Raw genomic sequence first — 23,395 nt, forward strand, 5'->3', positions numbered from 1 at the left:
TATTTTTATTTTACATATATCCCATCTTATTTGTGCATCTTCATTACTTGATTCTTCTTCATATTTTTTAAGAAATATATTGATGTTGTCAACTAATGCTTTATCGTGCAGTAGGCTATCATTAAACTTCCAGTATGATGGACCACGCAACACGTGCGTTACTTTGTAGGTCAAGATGACCTGTCGGTGATCTGAATGAGCCACTGACTGTATAATACAATCGCTGGCGTGGTCGACCACTCCACTAGAGGCTAAAATGTAATCAAGTCTTCTTGCTATAAATGGGTTCTTGCGACTCCACGTAAATTCTTTGCAATCTGGGTTAAAGAGTCTCCACATATCATCCAGCTGACAGTCACTCAAAAAACGTTTAAAATTGTCTATAGCTTTCTGTGCATGATCATCACCACAAATTACATCAAGTGAATTTGACAGAACACAATTGAAATCTCCACATACAATAACGTCATCTGTTTCAATCGTTTCAATGTGGGTACTTAATTTTTTAAGAAAAGGTTCTTTCTCATTCACTATTGTTGGGGAATTGTTTTGTTTTGTTTTGATTTTCGTTCTGTTTTCTTTCTGGGGACTGAAACGGATGCAGTTAAGAAGCGGAAATGACTTCTGCAATCTTAGTTCCTCCTGGTACTATTTAGTCACAAGGGACTATTAAAACAGACTTGAAACACAACTTTCAGTAAAACTTAGTGCGCGTGCTTGCGTTCGTGCGTGTATGTATGATTGTGTGTGTGTGTGTGTGTGTGTGTGTGTGTGTGTGTGTGTGTGTGTGTGTGTGTGTGTGTGTGTGTGTGTGTGTATCCTATAAGGTATTGCATAATAATGACATGCTACGACAATTACCACGGATCGTGATGAACAGGAGAATGCTTGCACGACAATAATGTGATATGATATCCTCGAAATTTCGGATGGACCATCATCATCATTGCGTGCACTTGGTTCTGTCATCATCACACCTACCACAACAAGTCAAAACATCAGCAAAGTATACTGTGACCCTAAAAGTTAAAAACCCTGTTCACCACTAAAGACCCTTACTCTCCAAGCAAGCACGTATTCCTGTCACAAATTAGGACTTGCCCATTTTTTGCTCAGCAACTTACCACAATTTAATCGACTGAAATACGAAATCCCGTCGACACGTGCTTCTTCGACCATGTATGTAGAACCCCCCCTCCCCCTCCCCTATAAGTCAATAATTCAATCAAAACACGATAGGTTAGTAAGACCAGCTTTGTCATCCATCAAAATAATATTCATAAATTTGCATTCAACGCCATCTGTCGACAATTTTGACACCATATGGCATGGTTAATCGGTTGTAGCATTGTAATGTTTGTGTCCGCTAAAACAAGCGTGTGTGTGTATGTGTGTGTGTGTGTGTGTGTGTGTGTGTGTGTGTGTGTGTGTGTGTGTGTGTGTGTGTGTGTGTGTGTGTGTGTGGAAATCTCTCCACGCACACGGTAACTTAAGACCCCCTTAAGTTACAGTTCAACACGGAAATGTAACCTAAGGCGTGTGAATTGTCACTTAACAGTGTGATATGTCACCTAGATCTCAAATGTGGAAAAGCCGCTTATGATGTTGAATTGTACCTTTGTTGAATTGTAACCCGAAGTTGAAATGCAACTTAAAGAAATATGTTGAAATGTCTCCTAATGTATTGAAATGTAACTTAATGTGAACCGATTTTGATGAAAATTTCAGGAAAGATGACAAACTGGGAGTGCTCCGGACTCTGTTCGTTTGTTCGTTAGCTAGTTTTACTTCCATGTATCTTGGGATAGATGTAAAGAAGACTGGTCACATTATACTGAAACCACCAAACCAGGGTCGGCAAGAGGATAAATGATATGGGCACCCACAGCCCAATGCTGGATTCGAACCCGTGACCTCTCGATCATGAGCCCGGGGCTCTACCGACTGACCGATCCAGCTCCCCCGGACTCTGTAAGCCTGGTATTTATTAAGTATCGCTGAGGGTTATGCGCTCTTATGCGTGCTCTTGTTTGGTATTGCTTTTTGACTCACATGCGAAGCAAAAGTGAGTCTATGTACTCACCCGAGTCGTCCGTCCGTCCGTCCCGGCGTCCGTCCGTCGGGAAAACTTTAACGTTGGATATTTCTTGGACACTATTCAGTCTATCAGTACCAAATTTGGCGAGATGGTGTATGATGACAAGGCCCCCAAAAACATACATAGCATCTTGACCTTGCTTCAAGGTCAAGGCCGCAGGGGCCATAAATGTTGTCTAAAAAACAGCTATTTTTCACATTTTTCCCATTTTCTCTGAAGTTTTTGAGATTTAATACCTCACCTATATATGATATATAGGGCAAAGTAAGCCCCGTCTTTTGATACCAGTTTGGTTTACCTTGCTTCAAGGTCAAGGTCACAGGAGCTCTTCAAAGTTGGATTGTATACATATTTTGAAGTGACCTTGACCCTGAACTATGGAAGATAACTGTTTCAAACTTAAAAATTATGTGGGGCACATGTTATGCTTTCACCATGAGACACATTTGGTCCCATATGATCAAGGTCAAGGTCACTTTGACCCTTATGAAATGTGACCAAAATAAGGTAGTGAACCACTAAAAGTGACCATATCTCATGGTAGAAAGAGCCAATAAGCACCATTGTACTTCCTATGTCTTGAATTAACAGCGTATCGCGCACGTGCGGTTTATTCAGTGTCACTACGCATGCGTTCTGTGTCACGGGTTTCTGCGTCGTCTGCTATTCTTTTTTTCAGAGTAGCTCAAGTTATTATATATATATATATATATATATATATATATATATATATATATATATTCTGTTGTTGTTGGCGCGATAGCGAAATTTGGGAAGACTGGTTTCTCATGCATTCTCAGGGGTTTAGGCTTATATCTCACACACATATGGAGCGGCGATACCGAATATTTGGCCCAAGGGTGCTTGTCACTGGTCATTATCTTACCACATAAAAAATTGGTGCGAATACCTTTGATAGTTCCAGAGTTATGGGGCAAAAACCACAAAACAGATGAAATGTGCGTGCCCGCCCGCGTGCTTTTCTGTAATCCTGCTCGCACTGAGTTAGTAAACCAGTGACTAGTAACTTGCCGTAAAAACTGAAGTAATCAAAACCCATAAACTAACCCTAAAACCTAACCTTAACCCCTAAATCTCACAAAAATCGTACAAAAATTGAAGAATTAAAACTTTAAGAAAATGAGCAAATAGAATATATAAAAAAAAAGTGCAAAATCGCAAATATCTGTGGCTTCTAATCGGAAACTTAAGTTACAAGAATAATAACTGTGTGAATGGTGCTATACTGAATGAAAGAGTGTGACATGAAGTTCTTGTACATCATTGTAAAGAGTGTGAATGACGTTTTAGTTTAGATGTCAAGCGCTTAGAGCAAGCCTTTTTAACGAAAGTTTTTGATTTAGCGCTATATAAATGTTCTTATTATTATTATTATTATTATTAAATTGTCCATCGATCGGCAGTACTATACACACTATTGCTTTTCAGGTTGACAATATCACTGAATAAAAAGTAAATAGTAGATATGGGCTGTTTATCCCCGAGTACGCAGTACTAGGGTCCTGCAGACTTTAATTGTGTGTCTGTCTGTCTGTCTGTCTGTCTGTCTGTCTGTTCGTCTCGACTTAACAGCTTATTGCTGGGAAACTACTGGGCGCAGTTCGTTCAAAAGTTGATACACTAACTTGATAATAGGTCCGATTGATCGTATTACAACTTCATAATGTTACCTGGGACCTAAATGCGAAATATTCCACAAAAACGACTCTTAACGGGAGGAGGTTTGGCGGTGGGAGTACAACTGCCGTGCAGCTAATGGAACAGCCAGCTAGCTGGTGCGAATCACGTCCGCCTATGGCCAAAGTGATCCGGGATCGATTCCCGGCATGGGCGGTCTATATTTTTTTTATTTTTTTTTTTAAATTCTTGTTTACTATTGTTTATTATGAACGTTTTAATGTTTTATTTCACTCTAATAATTTTTTTAATTGTGTAAAATAAATAAGTAATTTTTTTTTTAAATTCTTGTTTACTATTGTTTATTATGAACGTTTTAATGTTTTATTTTACTCTAATAATTTTTTTAATTGTGTAAAATAAATAAATAATTTTTTTTTTAAATCCACGTGCACAAGACGAAAGCACGTCCGCCTATGGCCAAAGTGATCCGGGTTCGATTCCCGGGATGGGTGGTCTATTTGTGTTTTTTTTTTTTCTTTTTTTTTTTAATTCTTGTTTACTATTGTTTATTATGAACTTCTTAATGTTTTATTTTACTCTAATAATTTTTTTAATTGTGTCAAATAAATTAAAAAAAAAATTTTTTTAAATCTACGTGCACAAGACAAAAAATTTCATACTGGGGGAGCGAGCCAGTCTGAAGGGTACTCGGGTCCAGCGCCAGCGTTTTTTATTTTGGGTTGTGACTGATGATAAAACTATTTTTCATTTCCCCCGTAAATTCCGCACACACTGTCACTTAAGATAACTACAGAGTTCAATAATAATCATCACAGACGAGCATTTTCTTCACAGCTGCACGAGGCAAAGGGCAAAAGTCAACAGTGTCTTCAAAGTTTGTCAATAACATAAGTGTCACAGAACAAACGATCAATCCCAATAACATTTCATATGGGTGTTGAACTGTCTCTTAAAACGACTTAGGCACTACCCAAAATTTAAATATGCGAGCAATATTATTTTCACTCTTTTACAAACAAAAGTAGTAGCAAATGACATGTTCTAAACGAATGACAGCCATATGTGTCGAGTGAACCTGTTGTGATGTTGACCGAAACTTAAGTTACAAATCAACAATTTCGTGTGTGTAAATTTATCAACATTCATTTTGTAAAAAAAAGTATCAAAAACCATTTTTCTATGTTTGTCTTTTTCTGTGTTTACTTTATACATGTAAAAGACGGCGCATGCCAAGTAGGTAATCATTTTGAGAAACCGTTTGGTTGTAATAACACTTTTTCCTTCGGATTTGACATTCGTTATTTTCCCAGCTCAAATCAACACAAGACGTTGTCAAGACTCACATGTTAAGGCTGACATCTCTCAGAACCGGAAAAAAACCGTGTGTGTAAATTTCAAACTGGTAAATCTTAATCAAATGAACTAATTTGGCGACCATTTTACCCCTTTATCATTAAATTTGCTAATGAGAATCAAAAATGAATTAGTATAGTCGTTAAGTGACATTTATTGGAATGCGATTATTGGAAGCAGATAAGGTCGTTTTATAAAACAAGTTGGATTTTTATACCTATCTTGATATTGTAAAATCACATTTAATCAAAATCTGCATTTAGATTAAAAAAATAGTCTCCGTGTGTGTGCCAAAACTTAGGTTACATCTTCCACACGCGTCAGGTGTGTGTGTGTGTGTGTGTGTGTGTTGGAAACATGTTCTAGGCTCGCCTGACTACTAAATAATTCACAAGTAGGCCTATAAATTCGGTAGCGCGATTCTGTCGCTCCTCGCTATCCCCAGCGATACTGAGCAACCCGAAATTCCACGGAGTTTCCCAAGAACAGTTAGATATACTAAACACCAAAAGAATACAAAGTGGGGCATTTTAATACATTAATTCATAAAAGATTATTTTTTCACAGAAAGCAGTCAGAATAATAATGTATGGTACGTGTCCAAGCGGAGGGATGGTCCAATCATGTAAAAGGCTGGGGTTGCAAGATCTGAGATGGTGAGTCCAAATGTTTTCACGAGAAGTACTCTGACTTTAAATTTCAAAATTACACATACCTGCAGGGGAAAAAAATCAAACGGATGACGCCCATCCACTTTCAATTGAATTAAGACCCAAATGCATTGCAAATCTGAAACCGTCAACTTATCAGCTAATCAAGATTCAAGTACATTGCAAATTTGAAACCGTCCACTAATAATCTAATTAGAATTTACTGCATTGCAACTTTGAAACTGTGCAACTGCATTGCAACATTGACACCGTCCACTAATAATCTAATTAAGATGTTACTGTATTGCAACATTGAAACCGTCCACTAATAATGTAATTAAGATTTTACTGCATTGCAACTTTCAAACCGTTCACTAATAATCTAATTAGGATGTTACTGCATTGCAACTTTCAAACCGTCCACTAATAATCTAATTAAGATTTTACTGCATTGCAACTTTAAAACCGTCCATTAATAATTTAATTAAGATTTTACTGCATTGCAACATTGACACCGTCCACTAATAATTTAATTAAGATTTTACTGCATTGCAACATTGACACCGTCCACTAATAATTTAATTAAGATTTTACTGCATTGCAACTTCAAAACCGTCCACTGATACTCTTATTAAGATACTAATGCACTGCAATTTTGAACTCATTCCCGGTATATACCTGTGATAACTGATGATGATTACTGTTATTGGTTTTTATGTGTTTGGTTGGTCTCTTCCTTGGTAGTGCAATAGCGTTAATTATGGATTGTTGTTATCATCATTTACATAAAAACTTATCTGTTAATCCAAACAATGATATAATTACTGTGATGTTCTTAACTACACTTTAACATGGAATGTATGTATGTATGTATGTATGTATGTATGTATGTAGGTATGTATGTAGGCATGTATGCATGTGTATTGGTGTGTCGGTGTGTCAGGTGTGCAAGAAAAAAGGGTATTTTTATATCATGGGTTTTATGAATTTTCTTCTTTTATTCTTTTATAGTTATTAATTAATGACCTATATGTGCTGATGACTAAATTAATTTCCTTTGTTGGATCAATAAAATGTTATGAGTTATGAGTTATGAGTTATGAGTTATAATTAGAACTCCTGTCACCTGTACACAAGTACACATTGTTAGTCTATTCTTGGCGGTGTTTAAATACCCATCCGTCATCGTTTTTTTACTTCCCCTTGACATTTAGCGTTCGTGTCGTTTTTTTATTTTTAACTACGAGTCTACGTGGTAATATTATACCATGAGTACGAATATATGTCAGCAATGTGAGGTCATACGTACTCAGTTACTTAATTGTATCAATGTGATGTCAGTGCATTTCAATGAAACAAAATCTGTCAAGAAATTGAGAAAATGTTAATGAGTTTACTAGCCAAAAGGTTTTGCTGCAGTAACTATGGAGGAAATTGTGTTAATTACCCAGAATAGATGTGTAAAATAACAAACATTCTTGAACGACCAAAACGGTCAATGGATAAAGTGGAAAGATTCGTTCATAACCGGATACCTGTATCGAGTTATCATGCTAGTGCATTCCAATGAAACTAAAGGTCTCAAGGACTCCATAAATGACATTTACTTATTGCAAAGTTCTGCTGATAACGAGGAAGTTATATTACACCGAAACTGCAAATACATGCGTTTTACTGACATACAAGTCATATCCAGATAAGTAAAAAACAAGTCGCGTAAGGCGAAAATACAATATTTAGTCAAGTAGCTGCCATTTTTCAGCAAGACCGTATACTCGTAGCATCGTCAGTCCACCGCTCATAGCAAAGGCAGTGAAATTGACAAGAAGAGCGGGGTAGTAGTTGCGCTAAGAAGGATAGCACGCTTTTCTGTACCTCTCTTTGTTTTAACTTTCTGAGCGTGTTTTTAATCCAAACATATCATATCTATATGTTTTTGGAATCAGGAACCGACAAGGAATAAGATGAAAGTGTTTTTAAATTGATTTGGACAATTTAATTTTGATAATAATTTTTATATATTTAATTTTCAGAGCTTGTTTTTAATCCGAATATAACATATTTATATGTTTTTGGAATCAGCAAATGATGGAGAATAAGATAAACGTAAATTTAGATCGTTTTATACATTTTTTTTTTTTTTTACAATTTTCCGATTTTTAATGACCAAAGTCATTAATTAATTTTTAAGCCACCAAGCTGAAATGCACTACCGAACCCCGGGCTTCGTCGAAGATTACTTGACCAAAATGTGAACCAATTTGGTTGAAAAATGAGGGCGTGACAGTGCCGCCTCAACTTTCACGAAAAGCCGGATATGACGTCATCAAAGACATTTATCAAAAAAATGAAAAAAACGTTCGGGGATTTCATACCCAGGAACTCTCATGTCAAATTTCATAAAGATCGGTCCAGTAGTTTAGTCTGAATCGCTCTACACACACACACACACACACGCACGCACACACATACGCACATACACCACGACCCTCGTTTCGATTCCCCCTCGATGTTAAAATATTTAGTCAAAACTTGACTAAATATAAAAAGCCAATGATATGCTTCCGGCTTAAGAAGACGGCACTAAATGAACAAGATAGTGTTCGTGGAAGGCAGACTGTATTGCACTCAACACAAAACCCTGCTCATTTCGTGGAATTCTATGGTAAAAAAAAAAGAACGAACCAAATAAGGTAATGCAAATCAAGACATGCCACATATCTTTGCTGTTCGTGAGTGGCAACATTATAATTTCCTTGCAATGACATCTGAGCGCAGACTCATTCTGAGATGTCCATTTTCTGTTCAATATATCATTACTTGTTAGTCCGTGGCCTACAAAGGGGACAGCTATAGGTCGAAGCACTATGTGAATGTTTTATTTTGTCCATTTATTACTAAACATTTTCAGTAACGAACCTTTCTTGTAGTTTAATTCTCGATTTTGGAACGTTCACGTTAGCAGTCTGTCTGTTTCAGATTTCTTAACAACCGACAAAGACGACCATCATTGTGTTCTCACGCTGAGCTGCCGGTACCGCACATGGTTATTCCAAGCACGAAATCCAAACAGATTAAAGTGTTTCTTGCTGTTCGAGTTTTCTTGGCTCAGTTAAACTGACAAACCAGTGACACGAACGCGACGCTGGTAAAGGTCAAAGGTTACACATGTGTACTGGAACCTGCGAATGTAACAAGCGTTACAAATGTGTTCTGGAACCGGCTGCGAATGTAACATACATGGGGAAAAGGCACCGTTCAATAGACGATATTCGAAAAAAATCTGTCGGCTTTGTATGGGTTGTGAAAGAGTGAGTACCCTTGCTTTGAGTGGGACAAATAAATCCACACCCGGTACCCCTCCCTTGTGATTGGCTCTTTTTTTGTTTGTTTGTTTGCTTAACGCCCAGCCGACCACGAAGGGCCATATCAGGGCGGTGCTGCTTTGACATATAACGTGCGCCACACACAAGACAGAAGTCGCAGCACAGGCTTCATGTCTCACCCAGTCACATTATTCTGACACCGGACCAACCAGTCCTAGCACTAACCCCATAATGCCAGACGCCAGGCGGAGCAGCCACTAGATTGCCAGTTTTAAAGTCTTTGGTATGACCCGGCCGGGGTTCGAACCCACGACCTCCCGATCACGGGGCGGACGCCTTACCACTAGGCCAACCGTGCCGGTGTGTGATTGGCTCGTGAATTGTTTGTCCTATAGTACTTGAAAAGCAAGGGTATTCAATCTTTCACAGCCCATTCAACCCCAACAGAGTTACTTTCTGAATTCGTTTATTTAGCTACTACGAATAAACTGTACAGATATAATTACAGCCGTACATATATATCTGGAGGTAGGTTCACTGACAATGTTAAAACATGTTAGTGAACTATGTTCGTACAAGGTAACTATGAAAGAAACAGAAACAGGAAGACGACAAAGTTAATTTTGCATGCAATTATGGATGTCCTGCACATAAAATACAGGTATTTGTTTTCTCCGCCACATACTAAATTCACACAAGCTGATACCACCGAAAAAACTCAGACAATACCAAAGTACAAACTGAGAAATGAGACTCGAGTATGTCCACACTCGTTAGTAAATAGTCTTTTATGACTAATACCCAACAAGAAAACGTCAAATCAACAGGAGCCACTGTCATGTACAGAACTCTAAACAACAAAGGTAAGCCTGCATATGCTGGAAACGAGCACCTTTCGTAATAGTAGATATACTACATATTCCCAGAAATCTAACTATGACCACAGAAGTAACAGGCCATCAGGAAATAAAGAGGGGTGTCCTATAAAAGAATATAGGGCGAGTATTTGAAATACAGGCTTCAAGAAAGTTTTACTTCGTTGACAAACCATTATAGCAAACCGATACTTTTGGCAAATCTTTAACCTGCCATCCGAAGCTTTTTGGTAATTTCGGATAACTGAAATGTATGAGAGAGAAAAGGTTAAATACTATGCTACAGACGTCTGCCCTTGTCAGACTAGTCTACGGAGAGCTTTGCGTTACTGCAATTACACCAATGCCGTAAATATGTTTTGTTTGCTTACTACTTCAACTTCTTTACAGATCTCAAGATCGAATGAAACTGCGCCCAAACAGTACAGAAACAGGATTTGAAGTACGTTGGCACACACAGACGACTAAACATACCGGTACATTCATTTCCCAAGAGGGATACTGAAAACGTTTCACTCGAACGCGGATTTTTGTGTGTGCACTAAAAATAGAACCACAACACTGAGAACACCTGAACCTGATATCTCCTACTACGTAACTAAAAAAAAAAAAAAAAAAGCAGGACCATTGGACTTTACTGCAACATCTAAGCCATGGGGATGTGTATATTAAATAATATACAACACAACACGGTAATACCCGGCTTTACATGATATCCTCCTCTAGACCAAAAAAGCAAACAACACCATTAGATCGTATTGCAATATATCCAACTCTGCAATACATGTTTATGCAAATATATACCATGCACAAATAATTCTCATGAGAAAACATCCAAACCCTGGGGATGTATACATTAAGAAATATACACCACATCACGATGATATCTGAACCTGATATCCCCCTCTAGACTAAAAAAGCAAGTAGCGCCATTGGAACGCGCTACAATATCTAAGATTGCAATGCATACATCTATCTATATATATATACGACTTGTGTCTGTCTGTCTGTGTGTGTGTGTGTGTGTGTGTGTGGTTGTGCGCGATGCACGGCCAAAGTTCTCGATGGATCTGCTTCAAATTTGGTGGGCATATACGAATACGAATACTTTATTATCTCATACAGAGAAATTTCAATATTCAGGTAGACCCGGGACAGGACACAACCTGGTCGATATTTCAACACGTGCTCTCAGCGCGCAGCGCTGAACCGATTTTGGTTCCACCTCAGCTACCCGGGCCCCCATACCGACACACCAAAGCCAAAGTTCTCGGTGGATCTTTTTTAAATTTGGACACCGTATTCAGCTACACCCCGGACACAATATCATCGATGAGATATTTCAACACGTGCTCTCAGCGCGCAGCGCTGAACCGATTTTGGTTTTTCTGTTCATTTCACCATTCCCAGTAACTCTTCCTTATCTTCTCCATGTTTTCAGCGTTTACCTCCCTTCCTTCGTATGGTGCACTATAGTATGAGGGGGCATCTTCGGATATTCCCGGCGTTCTGTTACTATTTTTAGAAGGTCACCGCAGTGTCCAGAACGTAAATTGGACCCGTAAATTATCCTCACTGTAAAAGTGCAAAGGTCGAATCAATTTATAGCCACGCGAAAAATACACTGTCATCTATCTCTCTATATATACGGCTTCTCTGTGTTTGTGTGTGTGTGTGTGTGTGTGTGTGTGTGTGTGTGTGTGTGTGTGTGTGTGTGTCTCTCTATGTGGGCAACACCTGTGGATTGTTCAGTTCTGTTTGTGATGTGGTCTGGCGGCTTTTGTGTATTTGTATGTACTGACCTTCCTTTGAGAAGCCATAACAGTTCAAAAGGGCTTAGAGATAAGCTCTAAATTGCTCAATCCTGTTTGAGTGGAGTTCGCCTCCAAAGGTGATTAACACGGTTACATTCGTCGACAAGGATGGGACTCGATATGGTCAGTGGCCACTGAATCATTTTCGTGCTGTTCCCATTCCACGAATCTGGGAGGGACCTAAGCTTGGCGGGTCCATTGTTCGGACCCGGCGAAGCCGGCGAAGCCGGCGTACGGCTCTAAGTACTTCTTCCCGGCGAAGCCGGCTACCCGGCGAAGCGGGTATTCATCTAGTGTAATATATATACCAAGCACAAATAAATCTAATTGAGGAAACATACTTCACAATGCAGTCACGTATCAACACCATTAGATTGTACTTTAATATATTCAACTCTGTAAATGCATACATTTATACACCACACACAAATAATGTTCATGGCATAGAACACCTTGCAGAGCAGTCAGTCAGCAAAACAATTGGATTGTACTGAAATGTATGTATCCAAAACAGAGAATAACTGATATGTAGGTGAATATATAGCACGCACAACTAATTGTCTTAGGGGGGGTGGAGGTCGTACCTCGCAAAACAGTCAGCAACATCATTTGATTCGTATTACAATATATTCAATACTGTGAAATAATTCTCATGAGACATAGGAATGCACTGCAATATTCGTCTTACAATATATCCACCACTGCGATGTATACATGTAAATTTATATGAACCACGCAGAAAAAATAAGTTCTCATGGGAAAAATTAATCTCACCACAAGCAGTCAGTTCAGTCGGGTCCAAAGTGTCGATTTTTTTCGGACGAGTGAGCAATTGCAAGCCACGATTGAACTCGGAATGTATGCGGAGCAGACGGTGGTGTGTGAGAAAGAGCTATGGTTGGGAGGCATACATATATGTATAGACTGGCTGCTGCTGTATCAGCGTTGTATATGTAGACTATATCGCACTGCTGGGGGTGGGCAAAGAGGTGAATCAATAAAACATCGCTCTGGTCTCAGTGGCCGAGACAGATATTTTATTCGGAGGGACGGGAGGAAAGAAAGGGAAGATATATGAGAGAGAGAGAGAGGGAGAGAGAGAGAGAGAGAGAGAGAGAGTGAGTTTGACAGAGACTGAGACCACAACATCTCTGATCCTGGCCTTTCGGGTTAGGAGACATCTAAAAGCATCCGGATCAATAGGATGCAACTTAACTGAACTTCGTAAATGTGTGTGTTTGTGTGTGTGTGTGTGTGTGTGGGGGGGGGGGGGGTGGGGGTGGTGGTGTTTGTGCTTACATTTGTTGTGTTTTCATCATTTTTATTTCTTCAGTATGTAGGTTATTTTGCACTCTGCCAGGAAGAGGGGGGGGGGGGGGGCGCTATCTGTTTGGTGTTTAGAAAGCTAGGTTCGTTCCATAATCAAAGACAAAGAGTATAGTTATCAAAAGTGTTGCACTCTAGCGACACAAATCTATCACTTCAAAGAATCCAATTTTATACGCTTGTCTTTAGCGATAAGAATTCTTCATTGTGCAAAACGTAATGAGGCGTGGCGGCACAATATATTTGCAATCACACAGACAATGAGAAGAAGAAGAAGAAGGCAGAAACGTGCCGACATATTGATTATAGATATAAACGTACCTAACCTGGTTACTTGTGTGTTTTCTTTTTATTTAGACAATGAGAATGTCTGCAGATAAGTAAACAGCTCAATATTTACACAGAAAGGTTGGGTAGAGCGAACACACACACACACCCGCGTAGGCACGCGGGCACGCAGGCAAGCAGGCACGCACACATACACACACACACACACACACACACACACACACACACACACACACACACACACACACATAGATCGAGCGTTACCAAGGCTTAGCAAATGACCGAAGGGAGACAATTTCAAAGCTAACGTCCTTCCGCGCTAAACTCGCTGGTAAATAGCAATAGATCCATGTAGCGTTAAGAGCATCCTTCTACAGTGGAACCTCCCGTAACGACCTCTCCCAAGAACGACCCCCTCCTTTTGCCGACCTAATTTCTCGGCACGGATGCCTTTCACACTGTAACTAACCTCCCAAGAACGACGCCCTCCTTTTTCCGACGACCGACCTACCAACATAGGGTCAATAACGACTTTGACCTTTTTACCAGTGAGTGTCAAAGTTCGTAATTACCCAGCACACGTGGAACACGCACCCCGTTAGTCACGCATCAAGAGTCAGGGGTGGTAGTCTGTAGTCAGTATAGTGCGTGAAAGTCCAGTGGACAAAACAGCTGTCCTCTTCCCACCTCCAGCTGACCCAGTTTACAGACACTGACCTTCGCACCCGAGGCCAATGACCAAGTTTTACTTATGAGGCCGTGTGTGTGTGTGTGTGTGGGGGGGGGGTGAGTGTGTGTGTGTGTGTGTGTGTGTTATGTCTGCCTGTCTGTGCGCTGGTGTATGCACATACATCATGCTAACCCATATGCACATCAAATGGGAACAAAAATGGGATAACGAACACAAATAAAGACTGAACTGCCCAACAGTAGCCTCCCCTGTGAAAAAAATTTATACCTCTTAAACTCCCAATAGAGACCCCTCCTTTTTACGACCGATTTTTCTGGACATTTTCAAGGTCGTTAGTGGGAGGTTTTACTGTACTTGCACACACAAATCCAACAATCTGCTCTCAGGCTAAATATACACTCAGAGTGCACGGGGGAACAGCTTTGATGAATTTATTTCATAATTAAAACTGGTGGTAATCAGCAAAATAAATTCAGCAAAAAGTTCCCATTATGCACAGGAGGTATAGCCATGCCTTTGATTCCTGGTATGTGTCCAAAAGGGATGGCGCTCTTGTCTCAGGTAATAGTCTGAACTAACCTAACCTGCGATGGTTTACCTGGGGGTTGACAGGAATAAAAAGGTATCTCTTAGTTTTCTCTGGACCAAGTACGAGTACTTGGCCTGTTTTCCTTTCACGCAACGTGTAGCGGGCTGGGATAATCTGCAGTGCGTCGTCTGTCCTGCTGAAGTTACATAGGTGAGCGCCAGGCCTTATGTGTCGTACAGCATTGACGCAAAATCGTAGTACAATTGAGAAGAACTACAGCGTAATGAGCAAGCCAATGAACAATCACCTGCTGACATGCCATTCCTACATAAATACAGACAGATAGACAGTTCACGTGAAGCCCGCGACCAGTTTTCTATTAACGCTGGGCTTACAAGTAAGGCTTATCCCCAAACGCCATCACCTCACTCACACACACACACACACACACATACACACACACACAAAACGCACGCACGTACACACACACACACACACACGCACGCACGCGTGCACACACACACACACACACCCACACCCACACACACACACACACACCACACCCACCCCCACCCACCCACCCACACACACACCCACACACACCCACACACACACACACACACACACACCCACCCACACACACACACACACACCCACACACACACACACACCCACACACCTCATCTCCATATATTTTCAGACTGAAAATGAAAACAAATGCTGCAGTATTTGGACACAGAGTTCAAACACCGAAGCAACACAAACAGAGAAAAGGAAAGGACGGCAGTTCTCAAAGCTGTTTGTTTTCGTTTCCATGGCAACCTTGTCTGATAACATCACGCACTCGTTACAAAGCCTAGCAACAGATCGGACAAACATTGCCAAATAATTGAAACTTGAACATTTTGCTTGCCTGCCACAACAAACTGTCCCGTTTTCTCGCGCTGTTCAAGATAAGAAAACATTTACTGCAAAATCCATATATCTCGTCAGTTCAAACAACACAGACGCTGCTACTACTCAGCAAATTCGATTATTCATTAAAGGAGCCTCGTTCAAAGAACTTTGTCGAAAGATTAGCTTTGCATCACAGGGTAGCTTTCAAAATGAGTTTTGAGAAAGATACGCCGTTTTTTTCTTCTAAAAACTAGCTTTTAAAACAGAGTTTGGAACAATTGTTTTTGAATGTAAGGAACTGGTTTCTTGTTCAAGATATCTGATGATGGATGTACGTTCAAACACCATGACAAGATACTAGTTTCTTGTTCAAGATATCTGATGATGGATACACGGTCAAATACCATGACAAGATTTTCCAGTTTCAAACTGCTGACGCTGCATGTTATCACAGTCATTAATCATTATCTTTTCTGATTTCGTGGCCATTGGCAATATCACAATAAACAATTCACCCTCACCTTCAAGCGCTGCTGCGGTTACTGCTTTTGTAGCTACTACTACTCCATCCTTGAGTAATAAAGTCCGTTCGTTCGTTCGTTCGTACTACTACTTCCACTTCCACCAACACCGACACTACACTATCTTCAGTATCAACTAAAACATTTATGTTCAAGTTTCTCACAGAAACGTCAGCACTAAAACAAGAAGCATGTACCCGCCCTTACTCGATGCATATTTTAACCATTTCATGGCCTGCAACACCTCCTAATTGCATTGATCGTTGCAAGGAGACACGCCCAAATTCATAATCGTTTTAAGCCATCGCCCATCTTGCGACACCTGTGTTTTATAAAAGAGCAAAACCCACCCACACAAACTGATTCAGGAAGATGTGCGAACTTGACTGTACTCACGGCTTATCTCTTCGTGACGGATTAAACCGGAAGATAAAAGGACCGCCCGGGGTTACGGCAGAATGTACCCGTATCAGGGCGGGCTAACCGGGTGCCGGCACAGGCCCACCCCTGTGATATTCATACAATCGTTACAGTTAAAAGAAACCAATGGTTGAATGGTTGATTGTTCGTTTTTAACTAGTCTGCAAGATGTACACGCCATACGATGATGCGTGGAACCCCCCCCCCCCCTCCCCCCCTTCCCCTCGGACAAAGTCTAGTAAGAGATATAAAAAAAAAAGCTCTTTCAAACAACATTAAACTGCATTCGACTAATGTCGACTGATGCTGCTACCTATATAAATAACCTTTGGAATGAATAAGGTATGACATGTCTCAAACTACCTTTTCTATCAACACGGTCAGTGAATTACTTGGGCTAGCTGCCAGGTACACAAATGTGTCATCAATTAACCAAGAAAAATGCTCCGTCTCAAAAGCACTTGAAATTGACAGAAGTGATATCTTTGGCGTTTAGTTCCTGGTACTGTATATTATGTACCGATAAAGTTAAGACGACATTAACCTGATCGACTACCGTGGGTTCGAAACCCGGCCGGGTCATACCTAAGACTTTAAAATTGGCAATCTAGTGGCTGCTCCGCCTGGCGTCTGGCATTATGGGGTTAGTGCTAGGACTGGTTGGTCCGGTGTCAGAATAATGTGACTGGGTGAGACATGAAGCCTGTACATGTGCTGCGACTTCTGTCTTGTGTGTGGCGCACGTTATATGTCAAAGCAGCACCGCCCTGATATGGCCCTTCGTGGTCGGCTGGGCGTTAAGCAAACAAACAAACAAACAAACCTGACTACAATGCCGTTGCACTGTATATAAATTGCACCGGTGAAGTATACACGACTTTCACCTGACTAGAAACAGAGCCATGCCCTTTCACTGAAAGCAGTCGGTTTGAGTTTTCAATGTGTTGTTAATTCAACATAGCTTCAAGTCAAACCCATAAAGGCGTGAAAATGTAGCCTACATGTTTCGCAATGTGCGTCGCATGGGAGACGTAACACAGGGGAACATGCTGGTAAAAATGTTTAAAAAAAACAAGTTTGCAAAAATAGCACTGTTGTCCCGAACAACATGGGAGGACAGATATGAATCTTCACTGCATCTATTATTTTAATGTGGAAAGTAAGTGCCAAACGCGGGGCGAGGATGTGTGTGTGTGTGTGTGTGTGTGGGGGGGGGGTGGGAGGGGGAAGGGGAGAGGGAAGGGCACTGGGTGTCACCTCGTATAGCCAACGCCTTATGAAGATGCATCACATGCACAGGTTATGTATGACGTGTACCAGCAAATGTGATATGCATGCAGTACAATGGACATAGCCTTTCCGTACCCCTATTGCTACCATCCATCTTTGTATTCTCTTTATTATGGGGGCGAGGACGCCCCCATTCTATACGGTTAGTTTCGAGGTTGACCATGGGCAGCGCCATTTTGTTGTGAAATACGTCATCAGTTTGTGTACACAGGAAGTTGTGACATCGGGATGGAGGCAACATTGTTCATCTGTAGAAAGTTGTGAAATCCGTCACCCTATGGGAGGAGTGAAGGCAAATTTGGTCATCACAGAGTTTGTGTAACACAGGAAGTTGTGAAATACGTCACCCTATGGGAGGGGTGACGGCAAAATCGCAAAAACATAATAGGTCGCAATGTGCAGGGTCAACTGCAACTAACTCAAACCGAGCCATTCATACCTAATTGTATTTGAGCGACTTATATACCGACATTTTTATTTCTTATTTTCAGCACAGGTGTAGGAAAAATCATGAACCAAAATGTTATTTATTTTCTAATTTAACATTTTTTTTTACAAATATGACCATGGTCTTTTAAACATACAGTGACATTAAACATTGTTATGTTAAAAAAAAAAGAAAAAAAAAGCTTTTGTGCACAAATCAGAAAATACATTGTACATTTTACCTACAGGCCAAACAGTGTCTGTTGGCGGCAAAAGACCCAGCAAGTTGCTATTTTTAGATCGATTAAAAGTTGTCAAGAACAGGCGCTTACATTTGGATGTGTCCACTGATAGTAGGTTTGGTTGTGATCAATCAGAATGATGTGGGAATAAAAATGTATGACAGTTTGGTATGATGACATGTAATTCAAATATGCTGAAATGTAATATTATACATGATATATATTATTATGGCTGTTGCCATGACCATGAACCCCAAGAAAGGTTTAATGTTATGTAAAATCAAAATACCAAAATCAAGCACCTACTAATCTGGTCTACGGTGCGGGAAGATTCTCGCGCCGCGCTCATTGGCTCAGTATTGAACTTGCGTCAAGGCCGATGCGCGTAGATTCCCAGAATGTTTACTTTCGGTTAGATTCTTCGACAGCATTCGCAGAGGTGACTGCTGTTACAGAGGTGAGTAAAACTGACCATCGAAAGGAAAATAAGATTCACATTGGTAATACTAATAACATACTTGCACAAGCATGTATCTACCAAAACTGTATGGGAGCACATAGTTGGAAAGGCGTGGTGAACACGCGGTGTTCTTCTGGAAAAGACCGAAGCGACATGTGACGTCAGTCGTTCAGCCCGCGAGCGGTGGGAGGGGGGGGGGGGTTCACATGGTTTGTTTGTTTGTTTGTTTGTTTCAGACCCACACCCATATACACACATTTCACATGTAAACCATTTGTCCGCCCCCTGTCGATATTTATCGACTAAGTTCCTTGTATGACTGTATCTGGCGGCCTTAACTTTTTTTTTCTCTTTGTCTGGCGGACTTAACCTTCTCCTTTGCGCGTCTCCATTCCCATTCATGATCATCACAGGCCCCGATATCAACTACTATGGCAATATAGAATGTAGGCCCCCTACTCTAGATTAAAGTTGACATTATCAACTCCGAAAAACACCACGATAATCTATACCTCCGTTAACGAATATCTCCAGTTATTTTGTTTTGAGAAATCGAGAGAGAAAAAGCTTACGAATTATACTGTTCAAAAAAAGAAACGCATAGCTTGTAATATTTGGTTAATTTAGTTATATGGCTACAAGAATATCCACCAAACTGCAGAAAATGTTTATCTGGTCGTCGACCTTTCGTCCATTGCCACAAGTGAGCTCTGCACGTGACGCATGCGTTATCAGTGGCTACAATGTCAAAACTGCTCATTTATGACCACTCGTCATGCTTCAGTGTAATCTCGTGAAACTCGGGGAATATTGAGCTCTCACCATGTCTTCCAAAACCCATAAAAGCGGATTGTTCGCCACAAAGAAATCAGACGACAATTCAGCGACGAAAGATGGCCCGATTGAGCAGAGAAGACCGCCAAATTGCATTGGGTCGTTTTCAAGCAGGCCAAAGTCAAAGTGCAATCGCCAGGCACTTCCACGTGTCCCAGAGCACCATCAGTAGACTGTGGGTCAGGTTTCAAGCCACTGGCTCCGTTGCTGACTTGCCACGAGCGGGAAGACCAAGGGCGACAACTGCTGCTCACGACCGCTTCATACGGCTCCGCCACCTCCGGAATCGTTTCCTGTCGGCCTCATCTTCTGTCCAGGCTCTCCCCGGGCCACACCGATTATCGGACCAGACCGTGCGGAACCGCCTGCATGAAGCTGGTTTGAGAGCTCGCAGACCTCACAGAGGAGCTGTCCTCACCCGCCGCCATCGCCAGAACCGAGTGCAGTGGGGCAACCAGCACCTTCGCTGGACCGTCCGGAATCACTGGAGACACGTGTGGTTCAGCGACGAGTCCTACTTCCTGCTCCAGCGACATGATGGTCGGAGGAGGGTCTACCGGAGAGTAAACGAACGTTACGCGCCCAACTGTGTGGATGAGGCACCCGTTCATGGTGGTGGAGGCGTCATGGTGTGGGGGGCGATCAATACCGCTGGAAGGAGCACCCTGGTGCACGTCCAAGGGCGCATAACTGCCCAGCGATACGTGGAGGAAATTCTGCGCCCACACGCCCTTCCTCTTCTTGCTGACCAGGATGCCATATTCCAGCAGGACAACGCTCGCCCGCACACAGCACGACTCACCACCAAGTTCCTCACCGACCACCATGTCTAGGTGCTTCCCTGGCCATCCATGTCGCCAGACATGAACCCGATAGAACACCTCTGGGATGAATTGGACAGACGTGTGCGCAGGCGAGAAGAAGCGCCGGCAAATCACCGCGATCTATTGCAGGCACTTCAGGAGGAGTGGGACACCATCCCACAGCAAGATATCCGGCATCTGATCCAGTCCATGCCCAGAAGGTGCCGGGCAGTTGTTGCTGCTCAAGGCAGTCACACCCCCTACTGACTTGACAGCCTCGGCACCCAATCGTATTGATTGACTGATTGATTTGAAGATGCAAATGAACTGTGTGTGCATTCAACTGTGTCCATACCAAATTTCAAACAAATAATCTAAATATTGGATTTTCTGTTAATTTTTTCGAAAAATAAAACAAATTTGGCAAGTAGCAACTATGCGTTTCTTTTTTTGAACAGTATATTTTGGACTCTGAACTCCCGTTTTTAATGTTTCTAATGTCCAGTCTAACAAAGGTAAAGATTAGATATTTTAGGCGTTTTCAAAATGCCAAGTAGTTTTGTTTTGTGTTACACGTATTACGTAGTGCCTTGTGAAACGGCCAAACATTCGATTTTAACAGCAGGCATATTGCCCTACAACTGACCACTCCTAGTAGTAAGCAAACACTGGCGTTGTATGCGGGGGGAGCAAACTCTGATGCAATAACCAGACGGACGTGGGACGCGGTCAACTCATGACCATGGCATGTGCTTGGTTTAAACAAGATTTTATTCAGAGAACGTGGGGTTACATATATAGTACAGTACATCAGGAACAATAGGGACCACACAACAAGCTAAGCTTGTAATAAGTGTGGTTACATATTTACATCTAAATAGGAATCATTTTTCATGTGCTGTCAAAGGTCAAAAAAAGAACTAATTCCTTGTTAGGACTGTCAAACAAAATAAAGCATGTGAAACAAGAATCAAAGGAGGTAAACGAGGGCGGGGAGGTGATTGGATTTTGGATTACAACAATATTGGTGGAAGGAAATCGGGAAGGTTGATGAAAAAAGGGAGGGGGGGGGGGGGTCGGAGAGATGATGACTAACTCAGACTTACTATTTCAATATTCCGGCAACAGCAATGATTAGATACAGAATCATATTTAGTCTTGTCAAACTAAGTAAACACAGCAAACTATGATGTAATAACCGGACGGGTATGCGACGCGGTGACGTCATGACCTTGTGTTTCCGGGTGCTTTCACAGTCACATTCTTGTAGAACTTTCCCCTACCCCTGATCGGCTTATAGACGCAAGCTTGAACAGGACTTTTTTTTTTCCTTAATCGACTTACAGTCATAGTCATGCAGTTAATACTTTTTCAATAGCGTGCAGTCACGCGCTTTTCGCTTACTTTTGTGAATGTGCAATGACTTTAAAACTAATATGCCGACAAAAGTTATTTGCCCAGCATTGAGTGCTCATGGAATTCAGACAGAAAGCTATAGGTGCAGAAGATCTCATCGAAGTAATGGTAGCCTGAATAGCAGTGTTCTGAAACAGAGAACCTACGAATGTCTTAGTGTTAGGTTGGCGTATCGAATAATCCTACCCTTAGCGATATGACCATTAGTGTCCTTTTCATAAAGGAATCAACTAAAATAATACGTTTCAACAGAAAAAAGGCATGTGTTTTAAAGAGAAGTGTCTAAAAAAAAAGATTGATGCAAAGTTTCACATGTTGCTGGTATTGCCAATATGCAACTCGTACCAAAACTAAACATTTAACAAATGCAATTTGTTTCACTTGCTTGTTACACAAGCACACGCCGCACTCATTCAGTTGTGAACTTAGACGTGTGGACAAACACACGATGAGACTGTGATATATATAGATCTGTTCTTCGTACACTCCCTACTTCCATACATTGATCGGCAACATCTAGGCAAGATCAAAGAGATCCATATAATGAGGAGTAGAAGGGGGAGGAAAAGGGGGGGGGAGAAAAAGACAGAGAGAGAGAACTCAGAACTCAGAACTCAGAAAGTTTATTGTTTAGGCCAACTGACCCGTTACAACCAGTACATATATCAAACATGACAGCCTCTCTCTCTCTCTCTCTTTCTCTCTCTCTCTCTCTCTCTCTCACACACACACATACACACACACACTCTGACTTTCACTCCTTCTCTCACAACACACACACACACACACACACACACACACACACACACACACACACACACACACACACACACACACACACACACACACAAACACACACACACACACACAATACATACATGTATGGGTATATACAGGGGATGGCTGGTGCCTCATCAAATACATCCTCAACTACAACATACATCAAAGGACATAGTTGTTTAAGAGAGAGAGAGAGAGAGAGAGAGAGAGAGATAGAGAGAGAGAGAGACAGACTGACAGACAGAGAGAGAGACAGAGAGAGACAGACACAGACAGAGAGACACAGAGAGAGAAAGAGAGGGGCGAATTAAATGATGACAAAAGTTGACATGGACTCGGATTTAACAACGATAACCTATTCGCCGTGTCGCGGTCATCTATTGGAATGCATTCGGAGAGGTGACATGTCTCGTTTTGTTACCGTTCTCACGAGATCAGTTACAGTTTTTTTTCTCTCTCTCTCTCTCTTTCTCTCTCTCTCTCTGTATGTAGGCTATGTCTTTGTCTGTGTCTCCCTCTGAGTCTCTCCGCTTCTGTCTTTCTATGTCTGTCTCTGTCTATGTGTGTGTGTGTCTCTCTCTCGCTCTCGCTCTCTCTCATCCGACTCAGAGGTTAACTTGAGTGCACGTGTACCTAGCAGGAGGGGGGTGATTCGGGTCAGAAGTGGGGTAAAGCACTTTGGTCTTCAGTCTTT

The sequence above is a fragment of the Littorina saxatilis genome, unplaced genomic scaffold (genome assembly GCF_037325665.1).
Source record: "Littorina saxatilis isolate snail1 unplaced genomic scaffold, US_GU_Lsax_2.0 scaffold_990, whole genome shotgun sequence".
Taxonomy (NCBI): Eukaryota; Metazoa; Mollusca; class Gastropoda; order Littorinimorpha; family Littorinidae; genus Littorina; species Littorina saxatilis.